This window comes from Dipteris shenzhenensis, chromosome 5, assembly GCF_047967505.1.
Source record: "Dipteris shenzhenensis isolate YYH24624 ecotype China chromosome 5, Dip_SZ_1.0, whole genome shotgun sequence".
NCBI lineage: Eukaryota > Viridiplantae > Streptophyta > Polypodiopsida > Gleicheniales > Dipteridaceae > Dipteris > Dipteris shenzhenensis.
The window spans coordinates 28,140,569-28,163,749 of NC_141600.1; positions in this window are offsets into that span (position 1 = coordinate 28,140,569).

Genomic DNA, 23,181 nt, shown 5'->3' on the forward strand with positions numbered 1-23,181 from the left:
ATTTATGCCTTCTACTAAGGCATCGTGAGCAGAAAGATGAGGAGTGGTCAACACCCTCTTGATACCAAGTGTATCACATAGATGCTGAAATCTAGAAGAGGTAAACTCTGCATCACCATCAGCCATCAAGCTCAATAGCTTCTTTCTTGACTGATTTTCAGCATTACCCAAGAAGCACTGAAATGTATCATATACATCATGCTTCTGCCGAATCGGATATACCCATATGTACTTTGTAGCAGCATCAATAAATGTCACAAAGTAAGAGGTGCCACCCAGTGAAACGGTAGGCATAGGCCCACAAACTACACTATGAACCAACTGTAATGGCTCAACATACCTCTCACTGACTGTCTTCCTCACAAAAGAGGATCTTGACTGCTGATCATCATCACAATCATGACATAAAATTTGAGAGACATCCATAACAGGAATGTATCTCAATGTTGTAATGGCTTCCATACCTGTAGTAGACATATGTCCAAGTCTGGCATACCATAAACTAACTGATGGCTGCTTACTAATCATAAGCATCTTATCCTGGACACCTGATACATGCAATGCATAAGAGAATCCAACCCGTGATCCCCTAGCCATAACCAGATTGCCTTTAGCAATCTTCCATGCATGATCACCCAAAGAGACATGATAACCTACCTCAACCAGCTGTCTAGTACTGATCTTGCTCGTAGCAAGTCTTGGTATATGTCTAACCCTCTGTAGAACAAGAATAGAGCCACTAGGCATAACAAGGTGGACATCCCCATAACCATAGACATCCATAGAATGATCAATGCCCATCAAACCACTCTCCACAATGCATTCCTGATATGCACTGAACCATGACCTATGAGGGGTCATATGACATGAAGCACATGGATACATCCAATCACCAAGAATGGGTACATCAGTGGCCAAGAAGGAGGTGTCAAACATAGACAAAAGAATTCCTTCATCACTGCTACTGTCAGTGGAAACCCTGGCATCCACACCTTGAAGCTTAACATGCTTCTTCTCCTTCTTCTTGTCATTCTTAACCTTGCTCTTCTTCCTGTATTTTCTCAGCCATTTCCAGCAATACTTTTTCATGTGGCCATACTTTCCACAATAGAAACATCTAACACAAGTCCGAGAGCTAGACTTGCTCCTGGAATTCCCCCTTGAACATGACCTGTTTCTACCAATTGATCGACCTTTGGAGTGCATATCAAGGCTGTATTTTAGCCCATCATGCTGTAACATAACACTATCATGGTCATACATCCGGCATATACGAGTATAAAACTCATATGCATGGTAGTCTACACCCTGTACACCATCCTGTACCTGCAAGTAGACTGACTTCGAGAGTGATGACTGAATGATAGAGCATGCTTGCTCATCCATGTCATCCCAATCACTCTGTTTAATGCTATTAGGCTTGACACCTTTGCATTGAATGGGCTTATGCTGCCTCTTCTGCACTAACACATGCACTAACACATCATAAATCTGCTCTTTCCAATACTGAAAGTTTGATCCATCCAACCTCTCAATATCAAAGAGGGCACTACCAGCTGTAGATGCCATATCTGTGGCACAATAGGTCACAACCAAAGAGCAGTGTAGTGCAATAGGCAACCCAAATGACCAAAAAATATAGTGTTGTCCAGACCAATTAGGTCTCCAAATAAATTGGCTGATCCAATGCTCAAAAGCACTCAGCCATAAAGAGGCATAAACAATAATATATGCACCCCAGTAACCTACCAATGCCTGGCAATTAAAGTAAGAAATGCACTGAACCAAATGAGCAATGCCTGCTCAACCAATGGCAATAGGATCCCAGCTCAACTATCCATAAACATCAGTGCGGCATCCACCAATGCAAATCCATAATGCATCGAAATGGCATTTACTGCATCACCAATGCATCACCTCGAGTGTGCAATCCTTTGGCAACAAAATCAAGCATTCACCACTTGCCAAATGTGCCAAAGTGACTTGCCTAATGCCTTGGACTGAAGTGAGATCCCAATCACTTTCTGTAATTTACTGTGAGTTCCCAATTCACTGTTGTGCAAGAGAAATTCCTACAACAATACCTCATAGCCACTTTGGGCAAAATAACACGCTGTCCCTGTCTTTGAATAGCGATATCTTTTCACTGAAAGACCGGATGCCAAAGTTGTAAACAGCAAAGTTGTAGCTGGTAGAAAGATCTACAACTTGTCAGTTGACTTCAAGAGCCAAATCCTTGTGGATTCTCAAATATTCTCACCTGAAAAACAGCTTCCTGCATATTGGTCACAAATAGACAGTAGACTGCAGCTTTTTGTGGTTTTGCAAAGGCTGTAACTCCTGCAGCTTATACCGGAATAACTTGCTCCCAAAAGAAAATTTGTAGTATGTTCTATGAACTAAAACTTTCCAGTTTGGCACAAAGTGCAATTCCGCACCAGGAAAGAGATATTCAGTCCTGAAAATGACTGTTCTGTCATTATTTTAATTTAAATTTAAAAAAAAAAAAAAAGCAGCAACTATTCAATGACCTGTCAGTCAAGAATATCAATCATTTTCTCGTGGGCTTCAAAGCATAACCAGATATTGAACATCCAATTTCTGAGCAAAATACTTCCATATACTGTGGCATCCAATGCATAAACCGCTTTCTGGAAATTGCATACCAGAGAATTGAAACTGTGGTGCCGCATAGTTGATGAAGGCTAGTGGTGCCAGGGCTATTAGAGGGTTATAAGTCACTCCACCTTGGAAGTTCCTGGTATCCCTTGGCTTGGGTCTTGTCTACGGAATTCCCTCATCCATGGATCTTCATCATCCATGTTCTCACACTAGGGTAGTCTGACATAGGTGGAGGGTCGTGGATCTCGGCGAAGGTGGTTTCTATCCTAGTTTAGGGTTCGGGCACTAGCTGATGCTGTCCTTCCCTACCTGCTCTGCGGACATGCCGACAAAGGGGTTCTCCATGTCTGTCGACTCTGTTCATCCTAAGCGGCCGAACATGTTGGAAAACGTACCTTAGCATGGATGCAACCGAAGGTGCAAGAGAGTTGGGAGAGGCTACACTTGTGAATGGAGCTTCCGATGCCCTTGGCCCCGAGGGGTCTTGCATTACTTCTTCCAGACTCAAATTTTTGTCAGAACTAGATAGAGTTTCTGGTTGGGGACCTACAAACAAGTGGAGTCGAGCTTTTGGATTCCTAGCTAGGATAAAGGGTGGGTTGAGCGTAGCTCAAAGCACTTTCTTCTAGCATGGGATCACTTGGCAAAATCCTTCTGGACGTCAAGTGCATGTGGGATGCCTCTACTGGGCACACTCAATTTGAACTGAAAGTATGCTTGGAAAGGGGTTATCTATGCGACAGCAGTCGTTGGAGAATAGGTAAGGATGTGAACTGCCATTGTCACTGTGGGAATCAGTGGGATCTTACCAACGTGCCGGTCAGTGGTATAAGTATCACGATGAGCGTGGGGATCGAAACGGCGACGATCGGTGGGATAAGCTTAATGCAACGACGGTGAAGTAAGTGTATAACACTGGATAGCAGGATCCAAATAGCGATGATCGGCCAAATGCAAATAGCGACAGGCAGTGTGATGGAAGTAATGTGACAAGCGGAGGGCTACAAATACGACCATAGGTGTGGGGGTGAGTTCACCATGCTAGGGGTGGAGTAGCAGGATAGCAATGGTCGGTGGGGTAGCCCTACAACCATAGGTCAATGGCTGTCAGATCAGTGGGATAGCAACTCTGACACGCATCAAATCGGTGCGATGGGGTAGACCATGGTCAGGAGTTAGGTCAGCAAAGTAGTACTATGATGTCGGGTCAATGTAGATTGATCAGCGAGATATGGCTAATGCATCGGTCGGCAGGGTATTTGGTCGGCGCAATAGGATTATGGCACCAACTCGACAAGATCAAATATACAAGATGGGCAAGGACCAGGTTTAAGGAGATGTGTAATGCCACATGAGATCATTCCAATCCTCAGTGAAGTCCATGAAGGTATTACAAACATGACACTTCCAGGGGGAAGAAATAGCAAGAAAAGTCCTCCTCATAGGCTACTTTTGGCCAACACTTTGGGCAGATGCCTATGAATATGTCAAAAGCTATGATGTATGCCAATAGAATACTAAACTAGAACACAAGGACTTCAATCCCCTAACAATATTCATTGCATAGAAAGGTGGATTGATTTTGTGGGTCCCATACATTCAGCAGCAAGGTGCACATAGGCACGCTACATCATTATGGCCATTGATTACTTTACCAAATGGGTTGAAGCTAAAGCAGTCAAAAAGGTAGATGCTAGAAGAACAACAAAGTTCTTGTATGAAAATGTGATCACCCAATTTGGATGTACCATTGAAATTGTGTCAGACTAAGGCACGTATTTTGTCAATGAGGTTATCCAAGAACTATTGTATAGCTTTATGGTGATCCATAGAAAAAGCACACCCTACTACCCCCAAGGGAATGGACAAGCTTAATCCACCAACAAAATATTCTGCATTGTCCTCACCAAGGTAGTAGAAGCAAATTGTTCTGATTGGGCAAAGAAACTAAATGCAGCCTTATGGGCATACCAAACCACACTCAATATCAGTACAAGGAATACACCTTTTCAATTGGTGTACAGCCTTGAAGCTATAGACCCACTAGAATTTGTAATATCAAGCCTATGCATAGCAATATAGGAATGTTGGGAGATCATGCATCCCAGAAAGAAAGACTCTATCAATTAGAGAAGAATACAGAGACCAGATTATTTACCTACCATGCCATGACAACAGAAAAACAAAAAAGGAAGGCATGGTTTGACAAAAACCTTGAAGTCAAAGACATCAAGGAAGGTGACCTAGTTCTGCTATACAATGCCAAAGTCCACAAGGGCAACTCAAGTATCTAGGTCAAGGACCTTATAGAGTCAAAAAAATGGATCCCATTAGAGCTAGGTTGGCGGAACTGTGCTGCTAGAAACACTGGATGGAGTCCAATTCACCACAACAAAAAACAGGAATCGACTAAAGCACTACTTGTGAAGATAGTGGGAGAGAGGGAAGGAGTCTCACTTGCGGCTTTCTCACATGCACAATGGGGGAATACACACAAAAGTGGAGGCTAAAAACAGTTTTCCTCTTCTTAGTCGTGAAAGCCAAAAGAACTCAAGTACAAAGAAATAGAAGAACCCTATATGTGGGTCTCAAACCAAACTCAACTAACTAAGGTGGCATACTAACTGAGCCACAAACTAGAGTAGATAAGGATAGCTATCATCCAGCTATTATTCGTGGGCGGTGTACCAACCGCATCTGTAGCTAACAAGTCAGTGACATAAATGCACAATGGTCACCCTGGCATATCGCGAGTCGAGCTCGATATCTCAACACTCCCCCTCGAGCTCAATCCCAATTCCTGCACACCAAGCAGGTCTCTCAAGCAGGTCTCTAAACTTGCGCAGCTTCTCTACGCCCAATGCTTTCGTGAATATGTCAGCTACCTGATCCTCTGTGCTGAATAAACTAGATCAATAAGACCTAATAAAACCTTCTCTCACACATAGTGATAATGCACCTCAATGTGCTTTGTTCTAGCATGATAGACTGGGTTATTTGCCAAGTGTATATGCCAAGTGTATACTGCTCATGTTGTCAAAATAAATGACAACTGGCCCATCTGTAGACTGATGCATATCATAGAGTAGCTTATGCAACCAAGCTACCTCGCATGCAGCCATTGCTACACCCCTGTACTCAGCCTCTGTGCTTGACAAGGCAACTGTAGGCTATTTCTTGCACTCCAAGTGATTGCAGCACTCCCAAAAGAGAGCACATATCCACTGGTAGATCGTTTATCAGAAATACTACCAGCCCAATCAGCATCAGTGTATCCATGCAACTATACCTGAACCCCAGCCTCATAAAATAGTCCATACTGCAATGTGGACTTCACATACCTGAGTATGCGTCTAGCCGCATCCAAATGCGGTTTCCTTGGAGCCTGCATAAACTGACTTACCAATCCAACAGCATAGCTTAAATCTGGCCTGGTAATAGTCATATAAATCAAACTTCCTACTATGTGTCTATACATAGTAGGGTCTTCCAGAAGCTCACTTGCATCTGTGCTCAGCTTCACATTCTACTCCAAAGGAACTGAAATAGGCTTACAGCCTATCATCCCATATTTGGACAGCATGTCCAATCCATACTGCCTCTACAAGAGCTGTATCCCACTTGGTGGTCTAATCACCTCAATGCCCAAGAAATAACGCAACTCTCCCAAATCCTTCATCTCAAACTTCTGCTTTAATAGCATTTTCACATGAAGGATATCTTCATCACTATCACTTGTGATGATCAAATCATCAACATAAATGAAAAGCAGCATAATCCCTTTCTCTGTTTTTCTCACATAGAGTGAGAAATCTGCCTTGGAAATCTGAAAGCCAATAGTGACAAGATACTGTCCTATCTTGTTAGACCATGCTCTAGGTGCTTGCTTTAAGCCATACAAGGCTTTCTTCAACCTGCAAACAAACTCAGGATGAACAGCATGAACATAACCTAGTGGCTGCTCCATAAAGACCTCTTCTTGCAAATCACCATGCAAGAAGGCATTCTTTACATCATATGATGTAAAGACCATCCCTTTGATGCAACCATAGCAATGACTACTCTTATGGTTGCCATCCTTGCAACCGGACTGAATGTTTCTTCATAATCAATGCCATATGTCTGTGCATACCCCTTGACAACTACTCTTGCCTTGTATCTGTTCATAGAACCATCTGCCTTGTGCTTCACCTTATAAACCCACTTACAGCCAATTGCATTCTTGTCTTTAGGCAAAGGCACCAATTCCCATGTAGCATTTACTTCCAAGGCATCCATTTCTTCATCCATGGCTTTCTCCCATTTTTCATTTCCCATGGCTTGCTCAAAAGAAATGGGTTCTAGTTCCTGTATCACTTTGACCATATAGGCATAGTGAATGGCTATAAATCCATCATATTTCAGCCTCTATCCACAGGGATACCTAGCTCTGGTAGACCTGCGCAAAATAGGCTCACTTCCAGGTGCTCTCAAAACATCCCTGGTCTTCCTTACTCCAGGTGTGACAACAGAAGGAATACCCAACTCATCATCAATGCTCTGTTCTGAGCCACTAGATTCACCATCCACATAAGAGTGACCTGTATTCACATCAACCGTGGGCTGATCTACCTTCTCTTTTCCTTTTTGTGATACCTGCATACCTTTACCTGCATTGCTTTGAGGAGATTCTCTTGATCTCAATCTACCTGTCCATGGCGAAGTATGTGAACCACTGCTAGAGGACACTACAGGTCCACAGATATCTTGTGATTGCTGCTGTGAATTTTGTGCAGCATTACCATTTTGTGCATCTACATCAATCATCACATTTACTGGTTTATACCAGCTGCTCATCTCATCAAAAACAACATCTCTGCTCACTGTGAACTTACGTGTAGAAGGGTTATAGCATCTATACCCTTTCTGCTGTAGAGAATAACCAATAAAGATGCACTTCTCACCTTTTGGATCCAACTTGGACCTCAACTCATCTGGCACATGAACATAGGCAATGCAACCAAAAATTTTCAAATGAGAAATGTCTGGTTTCCTACCAGTATACATCTCCTCTGGCATCATGCCATGTATTGCTGCAGTGGGAGTCCTGTTCATTATGTAAACTGCTATAGCAACTGCTTCAGCCCAATAATAATCTGGTAGATCTTTCTCATTTAGCATGGCCCTAGATACCTCTCCAATATGCCTGTTTTTCCTTTCTACAATTCCATTTTGCTATGGGGTATGACTGCATGAATATTGCTGCATTATGCCATGCTCCTGCAAGAACCTTGCAAACTCATTTGAGAGGTACTCTCCCCCTCCATCTAACCTTAGGCATTTTATTTGCAGGCCTGTTTCTTTTTCAACCATAGCTTTAAAAGCTTTGAAGTGCCCAAACACTTCACTTTTCTTTTTCATAAAATACACCCAAACTTTTCTGTTGAAGTCATCAATAAAAGTGACAAAATAGTGGCAGCCTCCAATAGATGCAGCTTTAGTAGTCCACACATCAGAGTGGATTAATTCCAATGGCTTTTTACTCTCTTGAACATGCCTAGGAAATGGTTTCCTTGCTTGTTTTCCAAATTGACAGGCTTCACAAACCTTATGCATTTCTGCAACCTTGAATTTAGGCAATGCTGCAACAATATTTTGGGCTTGCATTGATTTAAGTCGCTGTATATTAACACGACCAATGCATTTATGCCAGATATCAATATCTACAACTACACCAGTCCCATGTGCAAACATTGCTGCACTCAATTCAGGCATGTCAGCATCCAACGTTAACATCCTGCCCTTTTTCTTTCCTTTTGCTATCAAGCGATCGTTATTTTTCATATCCTCAACAAAGCATCCATGAGGATTAAATCTGACTTACAAGCCCTGCTCAACCATTTGACCAACAGAAGCCAGGTTCTTGGTGATGTTCGGGACATGAAATACATCAGACAGGTATTTCTTTTTCCCATCTTGCATAGACAAAGCAACACTGGTCCTCTTACCAGGACACCGTGAACTTGGTTTGCTTTCTTGAGCTCCTTATCATGAACAAGGCTCTGATACCATGTGAAGATAGTGGGAGAGAGGGAAGGAGTCTCACTTGCAGCTTTCTCACATGCACAATGGGGGAATACACACAAAGGTGGAGGCTGAAAACAGTTTTTCTCTTCTTAGTTGTGAAAGCCAAAAGAACTCAAGTACAAAGAAATAGAAGAACCCTATATGTGGGTCTCAAACCAAACTCAACTAACTAAGGTGGCATACTAACTGAGCCACAAACTAGAGTAGATAAGGATAGCTGTCATCCAGCTATTATTCGTGGGCGGTGTACCAACCGCATCTGTAGCTAACAAGTCGGTGACATAAATGCACAATAGTCACCCTGGCATATCGCGAGTGGAGCTCGATATCTAAACACTACTACATCAACATGCAAGCCATCCCCAATAATAATGAAGGGGGACTCCAAGTCTTCCATAGTTGGGATTAGATTGTATCACAAGCACTCACTAGCCTATGTACATCTTTGCACATATAGGTAGCTTCAACCGATTTCAACCTAGGGCTCAAAGGTGATGATTGAGTCCTAGCTGCCCTATGATTTCCCTATAGCAACTTAAATATATAGGAGGAATGCCCACCTCACTAGTCATGCATAATGCACCCACATGTTTTGAGCACCATGAGTAAATTGCATGAATAAAAGCCCCAAGAGATACTTGCTATGGTCCACAAACACGGAACCCTCATCATAAAAAGAGTAAAATGCATCAACCACTCACAAAAGAAATCGGCACTCTTAGCACATGGCACTATATTGGCATTGTCAAACTAGGACCTGATTCATGTGTAAAATGCCAGGGTAAATACAATCCATTAAGATGGGAAAAAGGCCTACAATGCCATCAACAAAGTGAAACCATGCCAAACGGCCCAAACCTCAACCTCAACAGCCCTCCCCAATTAACCAACCTGAAGAAGGATAGGATCTAGGATCACCAACCTAGAGGTCAACATCAAAACAACCATGGCTAGTGGTTCTAGACAGTGATAGAGATGATAAATTAAATGCAAAAAGCCAAGGAGATATGTCACAGAACCCAAGGACCCTAGAGTTAGGAGAACTAAAGGCAAAGCAATTGACTATACAAGATGCAAGAGCAGAATATTCCAAGCTAACAAAGAGCTAGCAAAAGATGGAACAATACAGCTTATATGGCCACAAGTCTCAACGTTTGCCATGTCAGCCTATGCATACAACTTCTTGCAGTCAAAGGGTTTAGGCAATCTTTTTGAGAAGCTACATTCCTTCTTACCAACACCTGCTATGACAAATTATATTTGTCAATTCATAATATCATATAAAAGCAGAGAGTTGGAGAAGGGTAAGTATGGCACAGTAACGTATAATGAAGAGCCCTTACAGATCTACCTTAGTAGATCCACAATGTAGGAAGCTTTCTCATTTCCAAAGGAACAAGAAGAATATCCGAAGAAACATTTGGATGCAAGATTCTCTTAGATTCAGGATTTATTCCCACCTAACACAAAGTCACAAAGAAGGGGGATACTCCATGATATCCTCTTTTACCTCTGAGCTCTCCATCCTCCTTCTACCTCTCCATCCTTTCTCACTTGTGCAACATATAGAAGACTTTGAAATTTTGATATTATTGCCAAAATGGGAATTACAGCCTGCACCTACTCTCAATGCAGATGACATGGATGAATGACAATCCCTCCAACTAAGTAAGCTCGAACAAGGTCATTGAGAAGATGTACACACATACCGAGGCAAGGTGAAACGCTTAATTGCCAAATGTGACCCATGCCCCGATGCTAAGTACCTCGGCATGGTTCATTGTAGGCCTAAGGAAAACAATCCGCAAATACATGAATAATATTAGCAGTTATGAAACATTCAGTGCTGCTCATGCGGTGCTGCTCATGCGGTAGACATTGACATCGAGGATGGCAAGACCAACTCTGACACCAGCAGTGATGATGGAAGAGCCAGTTCATGACATAAGCCCTCTAAAAAGGGAAAATCCAAGTCCACTGCCGAAACTTCTAATGAAGATTGCCTAGTGGCCATGACCATGAAGCTAAAAGAAGAATTGATGCAGGCCATGGAACAAAAGCTTCACATGTCTCAATCCACGATGAGAAAATGTATGGTATCCACATTGCATGGCCAATCATACAGCAAATGAATGCCTGGTCCTAAGAGCCAGGATCACTACACAAGCAAATCCACTGCCTAGGTTGTGGTGCCATATCTGTATAGTCGGTGGCCATGATAAAAATAGTTGCATCTTCAACATGTGCAACAACCCGCCTCAACCTCAACACTACCAACTGGTACCCACCCTAGCACTTGCACAAGCACCCCCAGCTCCGAGGTTGAATCCTGTTATCATTTGGACACAAGTCCCACAATTACTCATGAATCCAAATCCATGACTATATCTACGAGTGCCAAATCCAACTCCTCCGACAGTTCCAATACAACAACTTCAAGCAGAGGAAGTGGATTCACCATTCGAGTATGAAGCCACAACCTATAAATGTAATTACACGCCAGCAAAAAGAGGCCACCAAGGACCCCAATATTCCAATTCAATCAAGATGACTTCTTTAAAAGAAAGCACACGTGCCTCTACCTCTGCCAATCAATGAGCATTCAAGCTCATCCACATCAGCTCTTGAGCCTTAAATAAAAGAAGCTCTCGAATGCAGAAGTGGAGAAGACTCGATTTTAGGAACTTTAACAATAGGTACAAAAACAACAAGCTCAATTTGAGGCTGAGAAGCAAGCACAAGATCCAATCCTTGACTTGGCCCCACCGAGTCTTGATACTGTACTCGAGCCCCTGTTCCAACAATAGAATCTGCAACATAATGCACCGACATGCCAACTTGAAGGAGTCGCACTTTCTAGCATTCTAAGTTACCATGTGTCAATTCCCATTGAAATCCTATTATAGAATTGTCCCAATCTCTGGGAGCATTTCAAAGGATGGATTGAACTTGCAAATCCCCCTCCACCTATGGAAGACATAGAAGATATCCTTGTGCAGATGGGTGAGAGAGATGGCATATGCAACATCACTGTGCCTTTGATCATAAGGCATATAATGAAGTCCAAGCCATAGCGGATAGTGGAGCAAGTGTAAATGTCCTATATCCAAGGAGCTCTATGATGAATGGGGTCTCCCACCAATGCAAAAGCCTAATTTCAACGTACACCTTACCGATGATTCACGGGCAAAACCCTTGGGAATAGTGAATGGCGTGTCAACAAAAGTCGTAGGAGTCCACTTTTCCCTTCAATTCACAATCATGGATCTCCCCAAGAAATCATATCAAATCTTGTTGGGAAATCCTTGGTTGCGTGAAGCATCGGTCCTCCATGATTGGGGAACTAATAGGCTGACAATCCAAAATTGTGACACTGTAGTAAGTGTCAATGTGGGGACAGGAGCAATTTTCCACTGGAAAAGTATTCCCAAGTAAGGGTTCATTTGCTGTGCATACTCCTTCAAGTCCATCAGGGGACCATTCAAGAGGAGGTGGCTCAGATTTTGAGGGAGATTTCTTGGTAAGATACAATTCGATGATCCTAGTTTGGACTCATTCGAACTCATTGAAGTGTTTGGCCTTGGCTTTGTGGCGATATCCTCCTTCAGCTTTCTTGTAGGATCTTTTGCTTTTATTCAACTTTGGAGTTTCAACTTTGGGAAGCTCGACTGTCATTAGGGCATGCAGAATGGCTAAGTCACTGTCAAAGACTTGATCTTTAAATTGAGCATTCTCAGCCTCAGTTTCAACGTCCCAAGGAAAATATGAGTCCTTATTGGTATGGATACCTTCTTCACGTTCATTATCCCACTCGAGGTCAACCATAAAGAATGGCACCTCTAGATCGATTGGTTATTCATGTGTGAGTGGAGGATCTACGTGCATGACCTTAGCATCAATCTGCAAGAAGATGGGGTCTAGTGAATGGAAGTTGTCAATGGTTTCCAATGCTTGTATCCAATTATTGACATTGCTTTGTGTATCACTTGCTATGGCATGCTGTTTTTGCAGTGGAGCTAATTTGCTTGAGATTGTCATTGAAGAGGTTTCATCCAACGCTCTAGGCACAATTGGTTACCCCACAGTTCCCAACGTAAGAAGTTTTGAAAGTATAAACCACATGTGTAGATGAAGCTCGATCAAGAGACTTCAGAAAAAGAAAGTCCCCAAGAGCCTCAAAAATTGGTTAATGATACTATGCCACCTAGTACCCATAGCACATGTTAGGCTATGCCACACATGTACCCATAGCACATGTTAGGTAGTTCAATAACATTAGAGGCTGATCTTCACAAAGTGCCGAAGTACTTCAAGAACTACACAAGTGGTAGTGTCCCAATAGCAATTCCAAGACCACTAAGAGAATCAGAAGTTCAAGAAATAGATAGCATTGGAGAGACTCCAATCTATGAGGGACTAGCAAAAACTCAAACAATATACCTCGCCCTTGAAGGGAAGGAAGAAAATTGGTTTTCATTGGGAAACAGCTTACACATGAAGATGAAACGAAGCTCAAAGCACTCCTAATGGAATACTGAGACTACCTAGCATGGTCATACAAGGAAATGAACGGAATTTCACCAGAAGTGGCAATACACACAATCCCTATAAGGGAAGGTGCCCACCCTAAGGAATGTGGACCTTATCGAATAAATCCAAAATATGGCACCATGATTTACAATGAACTGGGAAAACTCTTGATGTTGGATTCGACTATGAGATTGAGCACAATGATTGGGTTTCACCCATCATCCTAAACGCAACAAGAAGCTAAGAATATGAGTTAACTTAAAGAATGTGAATGCCATCACAATCGGGGATCACTATCCCCTACCCTCAACAGAAACAGTGTTGGAAAAGGTGGCAGGTTCTAAGATATATAGCTTATTGGATGGCTTAAGTGGCTATAACCAAGTGCAAATTGCTCCTACAAACCAATCAAAAATAGCATTTGCTACAAAATGGGGAATATTTGCCTGTAGAGTCATGCCATTCGGCCTTTGTAATGCCCCAGCCACATTCCAAAGAGTCTTGTTCATGATTTGTGCATCCACTCAAACAAAAAAGACCACTTTAAATGTCTTGAGGCAGTCCTAATCAAATGCAGGGAGTATGGCATCTCCGTAAATCCAACAAAATGCTAGTTCATGGTCACTCACGGAGTTGTTTTGGGACACATCGTTTCTCAACATGGGATTGCAACTGACATGGACAAAATTAAAATTATCATGGAATTGCCTCCTTCTACAAATTCCAAAGGTGTATAGGTAGTTATGGGACATCCCGGCTATTATAGAAGATTTATCTTGCAGTATGCCATGATAGCCAGACCACTTTATAAATTATAAGTGGAATTCTTATGGACAGAAGAGTGTGACCAAGCCTTTGAGCTTTTAAAGTGGCGCCTAATTACAACACCCATCCTTATATCTCCCAATTGGGATATTGATTTTTCATGTTCATACTGATGGCTCCAAGTATGCAATTGGGGACTAACCTAACCTAATAACTAACCTAACCTACTCTAACTAACCTTGGTTATATCTTGAGTTAGTGTTAGGGTTAGCTTTCTTTTTTAAATACAGAAGAGGGGGGTGGCAGCCGCCGGGAGGTAGAGAGGGGGGTTCTACCGCCAGGTGGGAGAGGGGGGCTGAGGCTAGGGGCTGTGAGGATGTGAGGAGGGGAGTTGAGGGGAGTAGGTGTGGAGCGGAGAAAGGGGCACGTAGGAGGAGGAGATGGCACATAGGTGGGTGCTACGTGGGTGCCATCGCCACCTAAAGGGCGAGGTTCATCGGTGCGCTACTGTCGCTAGCAGGTGGCACTACCTCTAGCGTGCCTCCACCACGCCGCCGGTTGGCAATTGGAATCGTCAGGCAACCCTTGCAGAGCAGGGGCCCTAAGAGTAGGGGGTTAAGGAGGGGGAGGGGGTGGGGTGGGGGGTGGGGCAGGGCGGGGTAGGGTGGAGAGGGAGTGAGGGGTGGAGGAAGGGGGGGTTGCAGGGGGCATGGAGAGAGGGGGGGGGGGAAGGGAGGGTGGAGGAGGGTGGGAAGGAGGGTTGGGGGGGAGAGGGGGGGTGAAGGGGGGGGGGGGGGTTTGGACGGGGGGGGGGAGGGGGGAAGGGGGGGGGGAGAGGGGGGGGGTTTGGAGAGGGGGGGGAGTGGAGAGGGGGGGGTGGGGTGGGGGGTGGGAGAAGGGTTTGGAGGGGGGGGTGGGATGGAGGGGGGGAGGTTGGAGGTGGGATGGGGGGGGGAGAGGGGTGGTGGGATGGGAGGGGGGGGATGGGATGCAGGGGGGGAGGTTGGAGGGGTTGGGGGGGTGGTGGTGAAAATGTGACGGACAGAAAAATTTGACGAAAATTCAAAGGGAGGAGATGGTCCCCTACAACACTCTCCAACTCTTTCTCGATATAACAAGATTGTTGAGGGCCAATGGACAGTGGGTGGATGGCTAGGTTATTGCAGTAAGAAGGGCTTAAAATAACTCACCATGTGAAGAAGGGAGTAGGGTGGTGTTTGATGGAGAGGGAAGAGGGTTTTGCATAGGGCTCGGAATGGGGAAGAGGATGGAGGCTAGATGTGGAAGAAGAAGAATGAGGAGGTGGAGTGGCTTTTTATAGGAATGGGTGTATGGTTAGGGTTAAACCCTAAACTCTTCCCGAGCCATAATTTTCCATGGTTAGCTCAGATCGCTCTTCTATAAAAAGGTGAAATGTTCAAAATTGCAAGCTCTACATATTGGTGTCCATTACTTAGTCTAATTTGTCTTCAAGTGGCTTCTTTTTAAGAAATAAAGAAATTTTCTTAAGGTAACCCTAGGTTGATGCTTGGAAATAATATGTTTGGCTATAGTTGGAAAAAAAATTACCCCTCCTTGCCCTTGAGTGTTATGTTCATGAAAGTTTGTAGTAGTTTATTTTTTTACACATATTTGCATATGTTACTCGTTACTTGAGATGCTAGTCTCCCTGGCAGTGGTGATGAAAGGAACATGCATCATCATGGTTGGGGTGATGAAGGTTTTCGCCTTCATTAGGGGTTGAAGGGTTTAGGAGGAGTTTAAGGGTTAGAGGGAGGTTCAAGGTTTAGAAGGAGTTCAAGAGTTTAGAAGAGTTTTAGGGTTCATAGGGGGTTTAAGGGTTACAAGGAGGATCCAAGGTTCAGGGTATAGTACATGGTGGGGAGAACTCGTCTGCCTCATAGATCATGGAGGTCAAGGGTCGAGGGACTAAGGGTTTAGAGGGAGCATAGTATTGGGAGATGAAGAAGGTGTAAGAGCATGGGGGGGAAGGAGAGAGAGGAGAAGGGAGGAGGAGGGAGGGAGGAGGAGGGAGGAGGAGAAGGGAGGAGGAGGGAGGAGGAGAGGGAGAGGATGGAGGAGAAGGGAGGAGAAGGGAGGAGAAGGAGGAGGGAGGAGAAGGGAGGAGGAGGAGGGAGGAGGAGGAGAAGGAGGAGGGAGGAGGAGGGAGGAGGAGAAGGGAGGAGGAGGAGGGAAGAGCATTGAGGAGGAGGGGGGAGGAGGAGAGGGAGAGGATGGGTTGCAAGGTTGGAGGATAGAGGAGGAGGAGTTGCAAGGTTAGGACATGCTTATGGACGTGGAGTGCAAGAAGGCATGGACACCTAGACACAATTGCTTGGAATACCAAAGTAGAACTCAACACAATGCCCCAAAGAGTGTGGGCTTCATTCCATTATGGGGTATTTATACAGGTTGGAGAGCTTCTCTCTCTCCATGTAGGAATTGTAAGACATTCTCTACTACATGTAGAACTTGTATAAAGTAGGAGTTGCAAGTTGCATGTTGCATGTAGAACATGCATGTAGGAATCACATGTAGGACTTGCATGTTGAGGATTCCTAAGAGAGATTATTCCTAGCCTTATGCAAGTACAAGCGGAGCTTTGCCACTACTCTACATACACATTTTGTGCTACCTAAGTCCCTGTTCACATAGAGACAATAGTCCTCCTCCTCCCACCTCCTTCCTCGCTCCTCCCTTGTCCCTCCTCCTCAACCCTTTCCCCTTGAAGTTGCAAAGGAAACTAGCTCTCCACTCCTCAGCCCTGGACTCCTCCTAAAACACTGCAACCCTCTCTGAACCCTGGAACTCCTAGACAGCTCTCTCAACCTTGTCCCATTTCTAACCCTACAACCTCCTTCTAAACCCTTGAACTCCCGTGGAGGCAAGAGCCTCCATCCATTGTTGTGATCAAACATGCTTTCTCACCCACGCATGCATGAGATCTGATTTCCACACTTTAGCCTACACCTCTCATTGGAATATGACCCAAGGACCTATGCTACACTTGTGTACACCTATGCTACAATGAGGGATGATATGATAGTAGGTGACGAACACCCTCGAATAGTGACACTAGATCTATTGAGAAAGAATGTCCTCCCTCTATGAGTCACACCACCATCCCCCAAGTGAAATCCCCCTACATCCATCAAGTGCTCGCCATTATCCTGAAAGCTGCTAACCAAATCCTCTATGCTACTAGGCATCCCCAAAGACAATGAAGTATCATCTCTATCACCTTATTTGTATAGGAATGGCGATGGCCATCCACCTGCATTTGTTCTAACCAAGGGTTGATGGGAAATCCCCCATGAGCTACCATCTAGAAGAAATATGAGACCTGTGGTCTAAGGTTGGGGTCTAGAGATGCGACGAAAAATGAGAGATAACCTCGTAGGGGACCTCCTGCTTAACCCATGGTGCCCTCTTGAGGGAGTCCAGAGTACTGCCACTGTCTACAACTGAAGGCCAATACATGTTATACAAGAGAAAAAGGGCACCTCCTCCACTTTAATATAACAGGATGGGTACTTGAACAACGAAACATTTTCAAATAGACTCTCGCCTGACAAAGTTTCAGTATTCAAACATTAGCAAAATTGCATGCATTGAAGTGCCACCATGACCTCCATCTAACACAAATCCATCTTCAAATTGCATCGAAGCTTGCCTGCCTATTGACCCGCATCTGCTCGACAACCAATATTATTGTGTGCATATAGGAGCACTGAGGCCATGTCCATAGCCCCCCCCAGTCAAGAAATGGTGCATGGATCCCCGACTTCTGGCCATGATCAAATAGCGGTAGCCTCTCCTGCCTGTGATCTAGGATGTTGAGACAAATGAATTCCTATCCCCCCACTATGCATCTATCACATGGCCCCAGCTACTCGGACAATGGTGTCCATTGACCAAACCAATCGTATGCGGGTGTTGGTTCATGACCGCTTGTTAGCTGGTCCCATCCTGTGTTTTGGTCCCAATGATGATGATAGCCAATCTTGCAAGTACAACCCTAGAGACCCTTCAACTAGAGGTAGACTAGTAGACCAATTACATTAGAGGGGTGGATCAAGCACAAGATTAGTCCTCTTATACCATCGATCTGTGTGCCAAAGTGAGAGATTAGAGTAGCAATTTGAAACTAAATCAAATTAGAGAAGGAACTTTAGATGAGAAACAATGAAATTCAAATTTAAAGGGATTGAGCAGCACACCATGAAATCCTGATGAATGTTGTATAAAAGGATTTGAGATGTCTCAAGAGCCTCAATAGTTGTTGCTCCCTCACTCCTCCAAACACATGTCACACATGCTCATTAGCAACACGTACCTACTACCTCCAAAATGCATAAACATGTTAGTGCCTTTGAGATCCCACCCTATTCGCATGCTTCCCCTCTCTGCATGCTTCATCTCATTCACTCTTACTTCTTCTCCTACATCATAACCTGTGATCCATTTGTGAGCTTTCACTTCATCCCAATCCCGTGACTTTGCCCATTGGCTTGGTCCTATCAGTCCACAATTGCCCCAACTAGAGGGGGCACACCACCTTCCAGGAAAGCTGTTGTGACTAGGACCTCGATCCAAGCACATCATGGCCAAAAAGCCTATAAAAAAGAGTGCATCTCATGGAGCCCTGTCCAAGAATGAAGTGCCTCATGATGGCATGGTTTAGGGAGAAGGAGAGAGAGGAGTCCACATTGGTTGGGAAAGGGTAGCGGTGCATCATGTGAGTATGCCCTATTCCTCTTTGTTATCGTTTGACTATCATCATTGACTTACAATTAACGCTCTTAGTTTTTCTAACTTGTTTCATTATTAGGGAGGAACGTTTGACCCATCTAGAGATCCAGACAAAGAGACAGGATCTAAGGAAGAAGCGGCTCGGTATGCAGAAGAGGAGGGTGAGGGATTGGGCACATGCAGAGAGACCGAGGGCGAGGAGCCCGCATGTAGACTAGAGACCAAGGGCGAGGAGAGCAAGGAGGACGAGGAGTAGGATAGGGCAATATTTAGAGGTTCAATATTTCGGCACTTCTGCCATTTTGTAGTAGATTGCGTGCCTCGATGGATTTTCCGTTTTGGAGTTTGGCACTTTTGCCATTTTGTAGTGCATTAGTGCATTACTTCGGCGAATTTTCCATTTTGTAGCATATTGACATTACTTTGTAGACTTTCATTGCAAAATTGTAATGTACACCTCCACATTTGTATCACATTTAATCATGATTTTAATGGGGAAAATTTTATGTGGGGTAGGATGGGACTGAAATAAGCCCCATCCTGCCCCACATAATTTTTTTTAAGCTTCTATAAAAATGTCAGTATATTCCGATGCTTGTACCAACACTTACACCGATGCCCTTACTGACATTGTTGGGTATATTTTACCGACGGTGACATCGACACCCATACCAACGCTTTCTTTGCGACATCCACACCGACAGAGTTTCCAACACTTTCCACTTGTTTTTTTTTAAATTATTTGTATTTAGTGCATCGGTCTCAGTGTAAAAAAGAGGCCCATGTCTTGTAGTGTTATTTTGCTTAGGGTTAGTGAGGGTGTGGGAGGAGAAGCGCAGTGAGGGGCTTATAGATACCATCCAGCTTTTTAATATAAGCCTATTTTGGGGGGGATATTTTATTTTGTCATAAATAAAGACACCTAGAGGATAATTTAGTAGAAAGGGCATTCCTCAATGAAGTCTAGGGTATATATTTTTTAAAGTTACTAGAATGAATAAACAAGCCGAAATGATTGGAACCCAAATTTTCATATATTGAAGTCTAGGGTATATATTTTTTAAAGTTACTAGAATAAATAAACAAGCTGAAATGGTTGGAGCCCAAATTGGGGTTCCATTGACAACATTTGGTGCATTGTGCTTATCTTGGACATAGGAATGAAACATACAAAATAAAAGGCATTACAATCTTTATTGATTATGTGCCAATATACTTGTCATAGTCAAACAATACTACTTTTTGTTTAGAACTAAATACCATATCATGTTCTTTCTACGATTCAACATCTTGCTTGTCTTGAATATAAGATTGAGACATACAAAATAATAGGCACGGCATTCATTATAGATTATGTGCCAATATAGTAGTCATACTCATACAACCCTACTTTCTCTTTAGAACTAAATAGGACATTCTACTCCTAAATTAGCCCTCTTGAGAAAATTGTCGGCATGAAGAATGGTAGAAACAAAAAATTTTGCAGCATTGATCTCAGCAAATCCAATGCTAGCTAACACCATTCCTATTCTACCTCATCAATATTTGGATAAAAGCCAACCATAGTTACTAGCTTCAATATGACAATGTTAGCAAGAGACATTGAAACACCACAAAATTTAGCATTGGTGCCACCATAAGTGAAGTTGACATTGCATGAAACCAAAGCTCAAGCTTAAAAATTTATCTCCCCAGGAAAATAGATGATGGAAATTTTGACTCACAATATACACAAAGTTCTAATTTAAGACAAGAAGTTAATCGTACATAAAAGACACCTCCACATACAACCAAGTTATCACATTGCCAATAGTGAACAAACAAGCAAAAAAGTTGACACAATTGCTAACTGCAAGAGCCATAGATGGCTACCCAAGGAGCCCTAATACAAATATTATCTTTCACTCTCATTCGACGTCAACATAAGGATAATCAACCTATAGTGATAAAATGAAGAGTGACCAAACATGACGTGAACCCAATATAACAAAAGCCTATCATGAAAGATCTTTAAGAAATTCTAGATGAACTATCACACAAGCTTCATGACAACATTACCAAGTTCTTACTTGTATTTAAATCTTTTGTATTGTTTCATTGAAACTTATAGGATTAAATTGATTGTTATGCTAATGAAATATAACAATTGTTGTCATTGCCCCCACATAGTACTTGGAACTTCTCTTTTGGCAACGTGATCCCATACACTTTCACTTTATGAGTGAATCAAGATACAAAATATTTTTCCTAATGACAATGAGTTTTTCTCTACGATCACCCTATGCACATACTGTTGAGAGTTGTGGTGCCATGAGCGCATGTAGAGCAAAGGTATGAGTAAAGGGAAAGCTGCCACATGGCATGGAGGAGATATCCCACATGTGAGCAAGCAAATGGATGTAAGTACCCTCACCTATAAAAGGGAGGTTCATTTGAAGTAATATCAAATCAAGCACTTTGCACTATCTCAAGATTCTCTTTATGAGTCCAAGCTAATCTATCTTGGAACCTAATTGACTTGAGGTACATGTCATGAGCACTCTCTTCATCATGTTTCCACATAGGTTCCGTCCACCTTAGAGCACTCCATAGATCCTGAGGCATGCATGTTTTCTCATGGTATCAGAGCATAGGTTTAGCTCTCCTAGTTTAGCTCATTAGTAGTTCACTAGGATTGCTCCCATCCCTAGATTAGTTGTAGGCATGCCTTAGGAACTCATGTTTTTCTCCTAGGTTAGTTTCATGTTTTTCTCCTAGGTTAGTTTTAGTTTTAGAGAGAGTTTTTTTTTCTTGAGTGATCTTTGTGAGAGATAATTCCGTCCATAGGTTTCGGCTCATTTCGATTCTTCTTGTGAGAAATTCATGAGTGAGGTTCTTTGAGGGAGAGGGAAAGCACCATAGTGCAGTGCAGCTAGCGACGACACGAGCTGCATGAGCAACAAAGCTGAAGCTGCATCTACGAATCCATAGGCTCCAATCTTTGCCTCAACCTTCATACGGCGCTCACAGCTAACTACAAAAGCCTCTCCATCAGCCTACGGCCTCCAAGCTCCAGTAACAAAAGTCACAGCAGCCCTGGAGCACTCAACGAATTGTTTCACAGCATTGCAACTCCTTAATTCTCTTCCATGCACCTTTTTCTCTTTTGCTCCTCGGTGCAAAGCAGAGCTAGACAGCCACAAATGATTGGTACATCAGCACAATAGATAGTTGTGCCGCTTTTACAATGGTGGCCAACACCGAGTATACCAGCCAGCTTCTATAACTTCAGCTCGATCAGACTTTGCTCCACGGGCCGTTTCCCATGAGTGCATCCTTCATTTAGCTGACCAGAGCTCAAACTCTATGCAGTGGAGCAGGCGCCCAGTCCACAAAGGGATTGACAAGCAACAGCTCCAAGCAAAGCAACTAGCCACAGGCGGCTAGCAACGAGCTGCTTGCAGTGGCCAACAACGACGCTTCAAAGCAACAGCCGACTACCCTGACAAAGTGAGACAAGCATCGAATCAACCTACAATAAGCAAGCTTCCTATCTACAATGATGAGCAACTAAAGGAGCAACGCACAACCTAAGACGACCGACCTCAAGAAAGAAGCTTTTCTAGATCTCTTACGATCTAGGCAGGTGCACTATACTGCTGTTCAGCATAGCGAGGCTGTTCCATGGCAAGCCACGAATGGCTACGCATGCTAAGCAAGTTCTAAATACGTTCTTCATCTTCATCACAATGCCACAGCCGTCTCGTCGCCATCGCCATCGCTCTGCACAAAAGAGCTCTCTACATTTCTCTCTCTAAGCTCTTCTCTGACACGTGGCAGATAAGACTCAATCATGGTTTGGTTAACTTAACCCACCATTGTTAGAGTTAGGGTTGGTTAACTGCCACATAAGCATGCTTTTCTTTCTGTAACTCCTATACTTGCTTTTGTAATTCCTGGTTCTTTTTTCTTTGCTGATCACAGTAGTCTTCCCTTTGTAACCACAGCTTTGAATTCTGCATGTGAATCCCTGTGCCACATCATCAAAGGCCCTCTTCTTCACAAAAACATCGACAAGGCGTAACTTGCATTCCAAGAGGAATTTGGACATGCTTCAAAAAGGAAAAGTGATCGTCTTTTTGAGCTCTACGTGCCTATCAGATCAAAATCATTGCATGCAATTAGACACTGCCAATATTGAAAGAAATCAATTGGGAAGACCTTTGCAACAAATGGAAAAGCAAAGCATGAATGCACACATCATTGTCATAAGCATGCCAAAAGCACAGGTGCATGAGATGACCATAGCATGAAACATGGCATCCACACATAAAGCATCAAGGCACATGGAAGAACAAAGCATCATGCATGAAGCTACACAAGGAAGGAGATTGCAGATTGAAGAACCAGCAAGTCAACTACACAGCATCGTCATCAAGCCATGAGCCAAAAGGTGACATCAATGGA